The sequence below is a fragment of the Pinus tabuliformis genome, chromosome 8, assembly GCF_031772625.1.
Source record: "Pinus tabuliformis cultivar Carrire ecotype Pingquan chromosome 8, CPIR1, whole genome shotgun sequence".
In the NCBI taxonomy this organism is placed as follows: Eukaryota; Viridiplantae; Streptophyta; class Pinopsida; order Pinales; family Pinaceae; genus Pinus; species Pinus tabuliformis.
The window spans coordinates 639,065,262-639,079,405 of record NC_142294.1 but is presented as its reverse complement, the minus strand read 5'-3'; positions in this window follow the sequence as shown (position 1 = coordinate 639,079,405).

Sequence of the window (14,144 nt, the reverse complement as noted above, 5' to 3'; positions counted from 1 at the left end):
ATTTATACATAAAGGGTGGTTCAACACTCCTTAAGAGTAGGAATGGTGGAAGAAGTCTTATCATCTCAATAGGAATACATAAACCCTTTGCTCTTATTCCTAAATAATAATCAAAGAGGATTAAAGGAAATGTCATGATAAAGATAACCAATCAAAGCAAAATTGGTAAGACAATGACAGCAAAAGATGATGAATAAGTGTGTCATTCCCTTTGTCCTCTTACCAATATAGAGCCTTATAAAGATAGCGATTTATAATTTGCGGATTTCAGTATGTTGTTATTTTGTGTTCATTGCCTAAGTGCATAGTTGTATCTTAAAGACTTTGAAAGAAGAGGAGCAAGGAGCATCCTCAATTTAGGTTAGCAAAAGGAATGAGTTGTTCCACAAGGAGAGAAAAAGTATGCTAATGGTGGTCCAACAAAGGAGCATAGATAGAAGTGAAAATGTCGTTCCTTTTGAAAAAGGAACAACAGAACACACCGATGTCGTTCCTTTGAAAAAGGAACAGCAAAAATTAAAAAATGCTATTCTCTTAGAAAAAGACAGAAAACACTAGAAATGACGTTCCTTTTGAAAAAGGAACAACAACCATTAAAAATGTTTTTCCTTTGAAAAAGGAACAACAAAAGATGAAAAAATGTCGTTCCTTTGAAAAAAGAACAGTAGAAATAAAAAATATGTTGTGCCTTTGGAAAAGGGACAGAAAACACACGGCAGTGCCGTTCCTTTTGAAAAAGGAAAAACAAAAATCAAAATGTTGTTCCTTTTAGAAAAGGAACAACAGAACAAGCAAATGCCATTCCTTTGAAAAAGGAACACCAGAAAATCAAGAATGTTATTCCTTTCGAAAAGGAACAACAGATAATCAAGAATGTTGTTCCTTTTGAAAAGGAACAACAGAAAATCAAGAATGTTGTTCCTTTTGAAAAGGAATAGCAGAAACACATAAATTCCATTATTTTAGAAACGGAATGGCAAAAAACGAAATGTTGTTCTTTTGAGAAAGAAAAGGAACAACAAAAAAATGACAGGAAAACATTAGTTCAAACATATGTACAAGAACGACTCAAACACAAGAACTTATGTACAAATTGTAAAAAGAAATGAATTCCTTAATGAATTACAAGTGAGGAAGACTTCTCTTCCTCTCCTAAAATCTCCATATCAGTGTCTTGGCGTAGCTACTGGCAGAAGGATTCCCGAGTGAGTGGTTTACGATAGAGACGAACTCGGTGGCCATTTACTTTGAAGGCATATCCAGAAGCGTCAATGGTAATAAGAGTAAGGGTCACATTGTCATGTACCTTCTGGATTTCGTATGGTCCTAACCAACGAGTCTGGAGTTTCCCAGGGAAGTCCTGAAACCGACAGTCGTACAATAGAGCCCTGCCTCCTTCATGGAAGACTTTGTTGTTAATAAGCACATCATGCCATTTAGTTCGCTGCTGTTGAATCAGTGCTATATTTTGAAGTGCAGAGAGCCTAATTTAATCCAACTCATTGATCTGTTGTAGTCGATTAATCTGTGCCTCGCCTAGATCTAAGCCAACTTCCTTTGCTATTCGTAATGTTTGGATTTAAAATTCTATGGGAAAAATGGGTTGTTTTTCAAACACTAATTGATAAGGTGAGTAACCAGTGGTGCTCCTCCATGTTGTTTTATAGGCCTAGAGTGCTTCAGGTAGTCTGGCGGCCCAATCACGCCTATGTGACGCTATGGTTTTTGTTAGGATTTATTATATTACCTTATTGCTGCTTTCTACTTGTCCATTCGCCTCTGGGTGGTATGGAGTAGTGATTTTATGCTGGATGTGATAATTATTGAGTGTTGCAGCTAATCTATTCCTAGCAAATTGTGGTCCTCTGTCTGTAATTATTTCCCTTGGAAGGTCATAACGTACAAATAGATGGAACAATAACTGTATGACAGAGTCCTCTATAGCTCTTGGCAATGCTTCTGCTTCAACCCATTTGCTGACATATTCTGTTGCCACCAAGATATATGTTTTCTGATTTGATGATGGGTTGATGGGTCCAACGAAATCAAGAGCCCATCGCTCAAATGGTTCAATAACTAACTGTGGTTTCAGAGGCATCTCGTCAACTTGACAAGGACGTCCTCCTCGCTGGCAGCTGTCACAGGCTTGGACAAATTTCTTTGCATCTCTGAAAATTGTGGGCCAATAATATCTTGTATGCAATACTTTATATCCAGTTCTATGCTCAGCGAATTGTCCACCACATGGTCCATCATGACAGGCTTTTAGGATGTCAAAAATTTCATCTTCTCGAACACATCTCCTGATATGCATTTCTACCCCTGTGTGAAACAAATAGCCCTCAATCCATGAGAATCGAGTACTCTTCTAAACAATCTGTTTGCGTTCATTAGGGGTTAGGTGTTTTAGTAGTTTACCTACTGCAAGGTAATTGGAAACATTTGCATACCAGGGTGTTTGAACGACAACAACAAATAGATGTTTGTCCAAAAATTGATCTTCAACTGCTGCTACATCGATTGGCTTTGGCATTCTTGAGAGAAAATCGGCTACAGGGTTTTCTTTGCCAGGCCGATCCTTGATTGTGATATCGAATTCCTGCAATAAAATCAACCATCTAGTTATTCTGCCATTTGTGACAAGCTTATTTGCTAAATATTTTATGGCAGAATGATCTGTGTACAAGATAACAGGATAACCTGTAATATAATGTCGAAACTTATTGACAGCATGTATTACAGCTAGGAATTCTTTTTCAGTAACAGTGTAATTTAATTCAGCAGGGGATAAATTTTTGCTGATGTAATAGATAGCATATGGTTTTTTATCCTCTTCCTGCCCAAGGACTGCACCAATGGCTATATCTGAGGCATCAGATGATATCTGAAACGGAACATCCCAGTTTGGTCCTTGAAGGACTGGGGCTGTGGATACGAGCTTCTTTAAATCCTTGAAAGCACGCTCACATTTTTTTGTCCAAAGAAAATCAACGTTACCATTTAGTGCATATAAAGGTGCAGCAATGTGCGAATAATGTTCTATAAATCGTCTATAATAACCAAAAAATCCAAGAAAGTTGCGTGCCTCTGTTTGAGTAGTAGGAGTGGGGATAAGTAAAAGTATTTGGATTTTGGCCGGGTCTACCTGAATTCCAGCTGCTGAAACATAGTGTCCTAGGATAAGTCCTTCGGTCATCATCATGTAACATTTTTCGAGACTTAAGCAAAGCCTGTAGATATGCATTGTTTTAGGACCTTTTCTACGGTGTCTAGTGCTGGATCAAAATCATCTCCATATGGTGTAAAGTCATCCATGTATACTTCAAGTCCATCATTTATTAAATCTACAAAAATCCTAAGGATATCCCTTTGGAATGTGGCAGGAGCATTACATAAGCCAAAAGGTAGAACTTGATAGGAAAATGTTCCCCAAGGACAAGTAAAAATAGTTTTTCATGGTCTTCAGGGGCAATCTGAATCTGATTGTATCCACTGAAGCCATCTAGGAAAGAAAAGAATTTCTTTCCTGCTAAAGTATCTAATACTTAGTCTATGAATGGGAGAGGAAAGTGGTCTTTTTGTGTTGCTTTATTGAGTTCCTTGTAATCCACACAGATTCTCCATTTCCCATTCTTTTTTGGTACCACCACAAGCGGAGAGACCCATTTACTATTAGAAATAGGATAGATAAATTTGACATCTAAAAGTTTCTGAAGTTCAACTTTTACCACATCCTTTAGATGAGGATTAAGTCTCCTTTGCGGTTGATGAACAGGTCTGGCATCTTTTTCTATATAAATGTGGTGTGTACACAATTGGGGATCGATTCCTTTCATATCAGGGTAATCCCATGCGAATGCTTCTTGATATTTTCTTAACAAATCGATGAGCTTCATTTCTTGTTCAGGTTTGAGGTTGGCATTGATATTTAAAGTTTTTCCCGGTTCAATTTCCACAATTTTACTATTTGCAACAGAAGTAACAGGTATTTTTTGGTCATGTTTATCTTTCAGAGGATCTTCTTCTAATTCATTATCAAATGCTGCTTCTATCATGTGACACTGTATGCAGGATCTGGATTCAGTTTGACTAATGAAGTTGTCAATGGCATCATCTTTTGTTTGACCTTTGAAATCAAGTGCCTCTTGTATAGTTAATGGAGATCTAATGTTATCAGTAAGGTATGATACAGGGTGCTTGTTAGTTTTAATTATTGTGACACTTGGCTGTGCTGGAGGATATAGAACTAAATTCTTGATATTTGGTCCTTTGGTTATGGTCATATTTCCTTGCTGGAAACCAATATAAGCATCGGCAGTGGCAAGCCAAGGTCTACCTAGGATTAGCGGGTGTCCATCAAGTCAGGTTTTTGGATTAATTATCAGGAAATCGGCTGGATATTTCTAGGAATCTACAGAGACCATGACATCATGTAGAGTACCCACTGGTCTAACCACAAATAGGTCAGCCAATTCTAACAAAGTAGAGGTGGGTTATACAGATGTGATGCCGAGCTTTTGGCAAGTAGTGGTTGTTAAAATATTAATTGTAGCTCCTAGATCAACTGAGGCATTAGTCAGGGTCTGACAATAAATTTGAACAGTTACAATTGGATTTCCTGGGTCTTCATATTTAATGGTTGTTTCTTTCCCCGATAGTAAATCAGATAAAGTACCAACTACTTGGACTGTTGGATTAGTTTTTATATTCCTCGTTGGTTTCTTTATGCACAATTCTTTGATAGTTTTTGCGTATATAGGAATGTCTTGAATAGCTTGGAGGAATGGGATTTTTATGTACATATTTTGTAATTCTCCCAGAATGTCGAAGTCAGGATACTGTAAAGGTCGAGGTATGACTAATCGTTCTAGGAATGGAGAAGAGGATGTGGTTGCTTGATTATGAGTCTGCTACTTATTTTCATCCTCTTGTTGCAACTAATGTTCTCTTGGTAACTGATCTTCAATATGAACTGTTTTATCTCCCTCAGTTTTGATAATACGTCCAGATCGTAACTGAAGATCATTATACTCCCTCAGGTCGGGTCATATTTCTGGTGATTCTACAATTTGAAGAGATTGGACCGGTTTGTTATTTGGATTGGGGTTGGGTTCGGATAGGAGTTGTGGTCTCAGATTAGATTGAGGATTTTGTTGTAAGGCTGGCAAAGTAGGTTGAAGGAGTGGAATAGTTCCTACTGGCTGGTGCATCGGTCTTCGCCAGTTTGTCTGCCATGGTGAACTTTGTGAAGTAGGGGGAGTCCATTGTGGAGGATATGGGCTATTTTGCCAATATGGTGGAGTGTAGGGGAAATTCGGCCAACCAGATTGGCTTGCCTAATTCAACCACGGGTTTGAAGAAGGAAACGATTGTGGTGACTAGTTTGAAAATGGGGGTTAGGACTAACTTTGCCACATACTATATTGTTGAGCATTATACTGTGGAGGTTGAAAAAAAGAAGTTGGGTCTGGAAACATACCAGATTGTCTCAGCTACCACTGGCGGCGCTGGTTAATCAAGTACATCGATTCTGGTTCTTCTTCCACTTCCTTATATACTGCTTTCAATCCAGGAAGTGAGGGGTAGCTCTTCGTAAGGTGATCTTTTGTACAGATGGCACATGTTTGGACTGTATCCGGTGGACATTCCTTGTGACTATGCTTTTTCCTGCATCGGGGACAAAAGATCGCCAAATTATGTTCTGCCTCCATCTGCTTCTGTTTAGCCTACATAATATCAAGTTGTGTAGTTAGTGTCCCCAGAATATCGGTTTTAAAATTTTCCAATAAATTTCCAATCTCTACAAGTGTTACTCCTTCTGTTGGTATTTTATTATCTCTTACAAACCGATCATATTCTGCTGGTTTTACTCTTGTGTTGCCTATTGAACTCTTGATACATAAATCAATGATGTCAGCAAAATTCTCTTGATAAATATCCCCTTTTTCCATGATGTTTAATGTTTCAATCCATTGTTCCTTCATGGCCCTTATCAATGCAGTTTTTAACACATTATCAGGTAAAGTTAGTGATGCATAAGGAGATCTTTGTAGATTGTACTGAAAACGTTCCACATACTCCTCTAATGTTTCATTCAGTTTGGCTATCATTTGGAATATTTCGTCCTTTAATTCTCTAGACCTACAATAGTCCTGATATTTTTTTAAGAAAGATTCTTTCATTTGATCCCAATTGTTGATGACCCCACCACCTAGTCCCATAAACCATCTTAAAGCAGCCCCTTTTAATGTAGAGGGGAATAATTTCAATTTATGGGGATCGGTGGTGTAATCATATCCCCTGCACAACACATCGAATTCGAATAAAAATGCATCCGGATCTTCTGATGTGAGACCGTGAAATGTAGGGATATGTTGAAGAGGGATAGCTTTCATGGGCGCATTTGCTGCAGAATCCACTATAGGGTATTGTAATGTAGAGGTTTGAGTGTTTGGCTGGTTCTGAGCCATGGGATCGAATATATGCCAATAACCTTCTGGGATATCTAGGAGGGTATTCCTAGGTTGAGAGGGAATGGCTTTGACAGGGATAGTTTTAATAGCACTTCCTTTATCTGGGATAATGAGAATACCTGATGTCTGAGGAGATTGGGTTCCTTCAACAATGATTTTTGCAGCGCTCCACTTATCTAGGCTATTTAATGGCTGATTTGTTCTAATAGGAGATTTTGGTTCCTTGGTTTCCCCTATTTCTCCTTCTCCTTCACAAAAGTTGTTGAAATTCCCTTCCTGCAATAGTTTTGGAGAAGAATTTTCAATTTCTTGAAAGTCCTGCTCTTCAGTTTGACTGTGCACCGCAGCAAAGGCTGCAGATGGTGATCTTGTGGCCTGAAGGGAACTAGTACGCTGTTTAGAAATGATTTTCCTGGGGCCTACTGATGGCTGAGATTCAGTTTTCTTATAAATTTCATCTATGAAGGTCGTTCGGCCAAGGGTCACCGGCCCCTTAGATTTTTCAGGTTTGAGTGGAGGTTTGATATTCTTTTCTGGTTTTTTTTGCTTACTCATGCACTCAAATGAACTACTAAATTCTATTCAAACAAAGCAACAACAAATCTGTTAGGAAAGCAGACAGTGGAGCAGGGCTTTTACATGCTCCGTATGCACGTTGTTACCTTTTGTTTTTAAGATCCAACTCTTCCCTAGCAGGTTCATACACTACTCTGAAAAAGACAAATGGCTACACTCTTTCCCCGAAAACGGTGCCAAAATGTAGAGCTATAAAAAGGGTCTCTTTCACCTCTAATTACCTCACATTAATATGTCAATCCGAGAGCGTTTTTTTATTTCAAAGAGTGTCTCAGTCTGAGGCTATCATTTGTCACAGTAATGCTAGTAGTACAACATTCAAAAATACAAGAGTAAAGGGATGCTTGTCTATAACTAAGTTGCTTCAAAGGAATAAATCACACACTCAGATACTCGATAACTTATCAGTCAAGGGTTCGGCAGTGATATCCCATCCCTTTGGAAACTGATGGAAAGGAAATTAGAGCATGGACCACAGGTCTGGGAGCTAGACAGTAAATGTCGAGGCTCACTATAGCCACAAATCGTCTCTCACACCAAAACAACAAATGCGAGTAAATGAAACGGAAGATAGAAAAATGGAACAGCAAATAAGAAATCGAACAGAAAATCTGGAATGGAGTAGCAATGCTAAAATGGAACAACAATTCTGAAATGGAACAACAATCAAAGAACTAAGTCTCGCGAGCAGTAATCAAACTTAATCTACTAACTCAAATGCACTCATTGTAATCAAATAGCAATCTTTCATTCTTAAGGCAAATCAAGCAGCACACACTAATAGAACAACATTAATTACTGATAAGTTATGGAACAACGCTTGGAAATCATATACACACACAACACGCTTGAAGAGTAATCTGATCTAGCATCAATCTTAATTAACAGGAATATGACTGCGTTCCAAAATGGAACAACATTACTCTTGAATCCAACAATCATAAAGAACACAACTTTCGGATAAATTCTATAACATGAATGTATAGCACAAAAGCTCTGTAATAGAACAGTAATAATATTCGGTTAAGACTAATAACTTTCAATCAACTCTGAAAGGATCAGTAATACAATGCAGAGTCAATACAACAGTTCTTTCTGTAAAAACCTTAATGGATTAATCTTAGCAGAGCATGTGATGTCAACTTATAAAGCATATCAGATTATCAAATAACGACGATAAGCAAATGACGCAGAAACCAAATCGTAGTGATACAGAAGAAAGTGTCCTCCGGGGTCGGGCCCTTAGCCTCCAAGGGTACACCGCTTTAAATTAATCCAGACGTAGAGATAAGATAATCACCAAGTTTATACTAATGCATAAAACAAAAGTACAATGAACCAGTTCTCAACGAGACTCGATGATCAAAGTTTGATCTTTAACAGAAAATTACATAAAAGTATAATCCCCCAAAGCTAACGGTGTTGTCCCTTTATATAAGGGTGACGGCAGAGATGTCTAAGTAACAAGATAGATAAAGCAGCGATCCCTCAGGATCAAATATCCTGAGGGATTTACCAAAATGTTAATCCTTAATCATTTCTTTTCTCCTCTGCCGAGCTGGTGTCTTCTCCTCCTTTTCCGGGCCAGTTTGCTTTGATCCGCTTAACCTTGTTTGCACTCGGTCCCCCGTCAAAGGGACAACAATTACCATGTTCTTGTCTTTTTCTTTGGAACAACAACTTCTCGTTTTCACCCTTTCCTACATAGGAGAATGACAATTATCAGTGGCTAAGTCTTTCATATTAATCTCACATGTTTTGTTATAATTCTTTATTGTTTTCCAAGTTCATGATGCAAAAAGGTTCACAAGTTCCACTGAAAAGCCACTGAAATGATCATCAAAAACATACCTTTTTAGTACTCCACGCTTGCCTGTTACAAAAAAAAATATCTTCCTATTAACAGAGGGATTATACAACTGCTGTTACAAAAAGAGTCTTCCTCTTAAGAAAGGGATTTCACAACCGTTTGTGCTGAAAAGCATCTTCCTCTTTAACAGAGGGATTCACCAAAATACTGCTTCAAGTGCAGTTCCAAAACCAAAACATTCACTGCACTGTTGTGCATACACATTACATTGTTCTTCACGTTGCTGCATATTCACACTATGTGCTTCTCCTTGCTATTGTGCTGCTGCACTTCACTTTCTCACAGTGGACAACTACATTCACGATGCTGTGTATATTGCCTTTCGTTTTCTCAAAGAACAACACACTCGCACTGTTGTGCCTCTCTTTCTTTTTTTCACTACTGTGTCTGCCCTTGCATTTTCATATATAATGAACAGCACAAAAAGATCTTACATACTTTTTGCCTGTACACATACTTCCGTAAAATAGAAAACAATAAAATTAAGAAATTTACCTATATTTACCAACCGTGATAAATATCATTAATTACTTCACATGGGGATAAATTAATTTCTCGTCCTTCACGGCTGAAAATATCTTATCAGAATTTAATGCGTGGCCCATCACAAGATCGCACCATTTCATTGGCAGAAGAGAAAAGATGTTCCGCCACTGCCATAACTGTTGAATCATGCGATTTGCGATATGCGATCAGATCGCATCGTGAAATCAAAATCGAGGCAAAGCAGGGGTGCAACAAGTTAATATGCGATAGCGATCTCTGATTTCATCGCATCACACAATCGCATTGCGAATGAAGGAAATGGAAATGGCGGGGAACTCCAGTGGTGGTTTTGTGATTTTTGTTCAACTGTTGTTGCAGTTGAAATTACATTCCAACACTCCCCTTTAATTTCAACTGCTGGGTTATCAGTCATTCCAAGGCACTTCTTCAAAAACTCACAACTTTTATGCCTATTCGTATCAGCTTTCCTTTCATCACTTTCACTGTTGTGCTCAGGCGCTCAAATCATGTAATATCCTCTTTATCTCTGCCTCAGGAAAGATTTCCAATCTTTGCATCTCCAAACTATCCTGCAACCTTATCTTCTCTGCTTTTATGGCAGATTTAATTTCATATCTTTCCCCTATAAGAAGATCTTCATCAAAGAATAACTATTAATATAATTCAGGAAAAATGTTAAAAAATTACAGGTTCCCCCTAACTGTATCCATCGTCTCCTTTTGGAAGAGTCTTCTCAAAAGAAACTTAGATTGACTGGGGAGCGCGAAGGACTTTCGGACTGTATTTCCTTCCTTCTCCATACTTGTGTAACTTTCTTCTTTTGCATGGGTCTAGCTTGCGTAGGAGCCCATGTTAAGTTACAATCACGTGCCATATGCCCAATGTTATGACACTTGAAATATTCTACATTGTTCATGAATAAGATTGCATGATTTCTTCCTATAAAATTGTTGCTTGGAGGTTGTTGGAGACCATAACATCTATCTCTATGAAATGCACTACAGTCTTTTTCCATATGACCAAAGTTTGAACAAGAATAACAATAACCAAAAAATGAACTTTGGTATATGGTAGATGGTGGTTTCCTTGATGTACTTCTGAAGCTTTTCTGCCTTGAGATACTTTGATGATAACCATTGCCTCTTGCCTCTTTGACATCATCAACATTTCTTCTTGGAGATGGTTTTCTACTTGGAGTAAGATTTCTTCTATTGTAGCCTTGATTTTTCTCCTTGCCTTTGCTGGAACTAGGAGCATCACAATTTCTTTCTGCCTTCTTCGCATCTCCTTTGCTTAAAGCATTTTCATTCTTGTTTGAGGGTTCACATACATACCCGAGTCTGAGAATGTCATCCAAGGCTTGAGAGCTCTTCATGATTTTGTTCATGCCTTCAACTTTTTTTCTAAGGAGGACAATCTCTTCTTCCAATATTTCACACTCATTATTCTTCTTTGCAAGTTCTTCCTCAGTTTCTTCCTTGCTACGAGTAGCTTCAGCTGCTACTACTTTAAGGGAGATGATATCTGACTTCATTTTGGAGATTTCTTCATTCTTTGCTTGACTACTCTCCATTTTCTTTTCAGCTCCTTGTGCCTGCTTCCTGGCTTCTTGTAATTCAGACTTAAGGGAGGAGACCTATACCTTGTACTGTCCAATCTCTTCTACAAGTTTGTTCACTCTCTTGTGCCTTTTTTCAAGTTCACTTGACAATGTATCTTCCTGCTTCTTTGCTTTATTCAATTGATTTGTCATGGATATGACTTCTTCATGATGCTTCCTTTTGCTTTGATCAAGTTACTTCTTAAGCTTGGCAAGCTCTTCATCCCTTTCTTGTACTTGAAGCTTGATGAGGTCAACCTTCTCATTTTCAGCTTCTATGATGGGTTCGGAATTTCCTTCTTGATTGATGGTCATGTTCAGTGCTCCCTTTGCATGAATGTCATGAAGTCTGTCCCATATATCCTTTGTTGATGAATATTTTCCTAGATTCTTCTTTAAAAAATCAAGCAGCCCATCCAAGATTATCTTTGCTGCTTTTGCATTGTATTCCTTGGATTCTCTATCCTTCCTGCTATCATCAATCACTGATTCCAAAAATTAAATCTCTTGAGACTGTAAGAAAGTCCTCATTTTTATTTCCCATATATCATAATTCCCATTGAACCTTGGGGCCTCAAATATAAAGCTTTCAAGTTGATTTTTTTCTATTTTAGTAGTAAAGGGAGACACATTCTTAGTAGGATTGGTGACTTTCTTCTTTGACCTCACCATTTGACTGAGTATATAGAATAATTGACTGTCTTCAACAGTAACACAGAAAAAAAAACTTGAGAAATACCTGGATCCTTTCTTGACTGAGTCTTCACTCTTATAGAGAAGTTGCTGTAGCAAGAAACCTTCCTTCAGCTTCTTTGACACCTTCAAAGAGCCTGGACAAGCTCTGATACCATGTTGGGAATTTTCTAGTAAATTCAAAAACAAAATCATTGAATAGTGCATAATACTCTGTTTTTTTGCCACAGGACCTTTAACATAGTGGAAACTAAAAATTGTTTGCTAGAGATGAAGAACAGAATTTCACACACCAAAATAAACTTGTATTCCTTAATCAAACCTCCATGTTACAAAAAAAAAGATCTTCCTCTTAACAGAGGGATTACACAACTACTGTGACAAAAAGAGTCTTCCTCTTAACATAGGGGTTTCACAACTGTCTGTGCTAAAAACCATCTTCCTCTTTAACAGAGGGATTCACAAAAAGACTGCTTCAAGTGAAGTTCCAAAACCAAAACATTCACTGCACTGTTGTGCATATACATTACATTTTTCTTCACGCTGCCGCGTATTCGCACTATTGTGCTTCTCCTTCTTGCTATTGTGCTGCTGCACTTCACTTTCTCACAGCCGACAACTACATTCATGTTGCTTTGTATATTGCCTTTCGTTTTCTCAACAAAAAACACACTCGCACTGTTGTGCCTCTCTTTCTTTTTTTCACTACTGTGTCTGCCCTTGCATTTTCATATATAATGAACAACACAAAAAGATCTTACATACGTTTTGCTTGTACCCATACTTCCGTAAAGTAAAAAACAATTAAATTAAAAATTTTACCTCTATTTACCAACCACGGTAAATATCATTAATTACTTCACATGCGGATAAATTAATTTCTCGGCGTTCATAGCTGAAAATATCTTATCGTAATTTAATGCATGGCCCATCACAACATCGCACCATCGCATCGGTGGAAGAGAAAAGATGTGCCACCACTGCCATAACCATTGAATCATGTGATTTGCGATATGTGATCAAATCGCATTGTGAAATCGCAATTGAGGTAAAGCAAGGGTGCAACAAGTTAATATGTGATAGCGATCTACAATTTGATCGCATTGCACAATCACATTGCGAATGAAAGAAATGGAAATGGCAGGGAACTGCAGTGGCGGTTTTGCGATTTCTGTTCAACTGTTGCTGCAGTTGAAATTACATTCCAACATCTTGGAAGGTCACGTGCAATAGGTTGTGTTGTCTTGTCGAAGATTCCATGGTATAATTTTTTGAGAAACCTACAAACCGTGCTATCATCTGCTGTGGAATAGAGTTTTTGGCTCTAGAGATCCAGCGAAGGAGAAGTCAAGGCCTCTTGTAGTTATGAGCTACCTCTTGGAGTGTGTAAAGGCCGCCCGATTTATAGAACCACCCGATTGTGTCTAACTGTGATTGAGTGGTGGTGTTGACCCATGTTAAGGAGGTAACAAGGCTAAAGTGTGTGAAGAAACCCTGTGTGGTTGGTGTGGTTTGTGTTGTATAATCACAATAGAGGACTGTGTTGTGAATTAAAGATATTATCTATGCTTTTTTAAGGTAGTGTCAAGCTATTTTTTCGAAGTTACTCTGTTTTGTGCATCCACAGTCGTGGAGAGAAGACATCAAGTTTCTGGCGTGGCAACCACGGTGTGACGGTGTGGATAGTAGGATCTAGCAGAGATATGTTGGGTGAAGAGCGCTAAGGAGAGCCAAGCGTTGTGGACACCGTTGAGGTTGAATCGAGCCACCTAGAGGAGTCGAAAGTCACCACAGGAGAAGGTCCCTGTTGGAGTCTTGTGTTGTTGTCCTGTAATGCGTAGAGCAACGTGGAGTGCATAGTGTGTAGTGGAGATGCCTGATCAAGGGACCAAGCCACGAAAGGAGGTCACCTTGCTTGGCTAATTATTATAGCCTAATTTTCTACAAGATGAATCTGAGTCTCCTATGTGCAGTCTAGTGTTGTGCAGAAGAGGGCATAAGAGTGAGCGTAGGAGCGTGTGAGCTCAGAGCCAAAGTTGCAAGCTTGACGGTTTGCAGATCTGTGGGGTCTGTGGTGTGAAGAGGTGTGAAGAGCCAGAGGAGGGCACAGTGGTTTTGAAGGGAAAGTGGAGTATGCCTTGCCATTGGTGTTGTTGGAGAGTGTTTTTTCCAGTGAAGTGTCCGCTGAAGAGGGTTTTGTTGCCCGTGATGCCTCTATGGTACAAAAAGTGATTTAGTGGAGTGTTGGCAGATAGGAGCGTCTGTAACTGAGTGTTTGTTGATGAACATTGTGACGCCTATATGGCATAGGTCCAATGGAGTGTTGGAAGATAATAGTGTCTGCAACTGAGTGTTCGCTGATGACGATTGCGATGCCTATGTGGCGTAGATCCGATGGATTGTTTGCAAATAAGAGTGTCTGCAA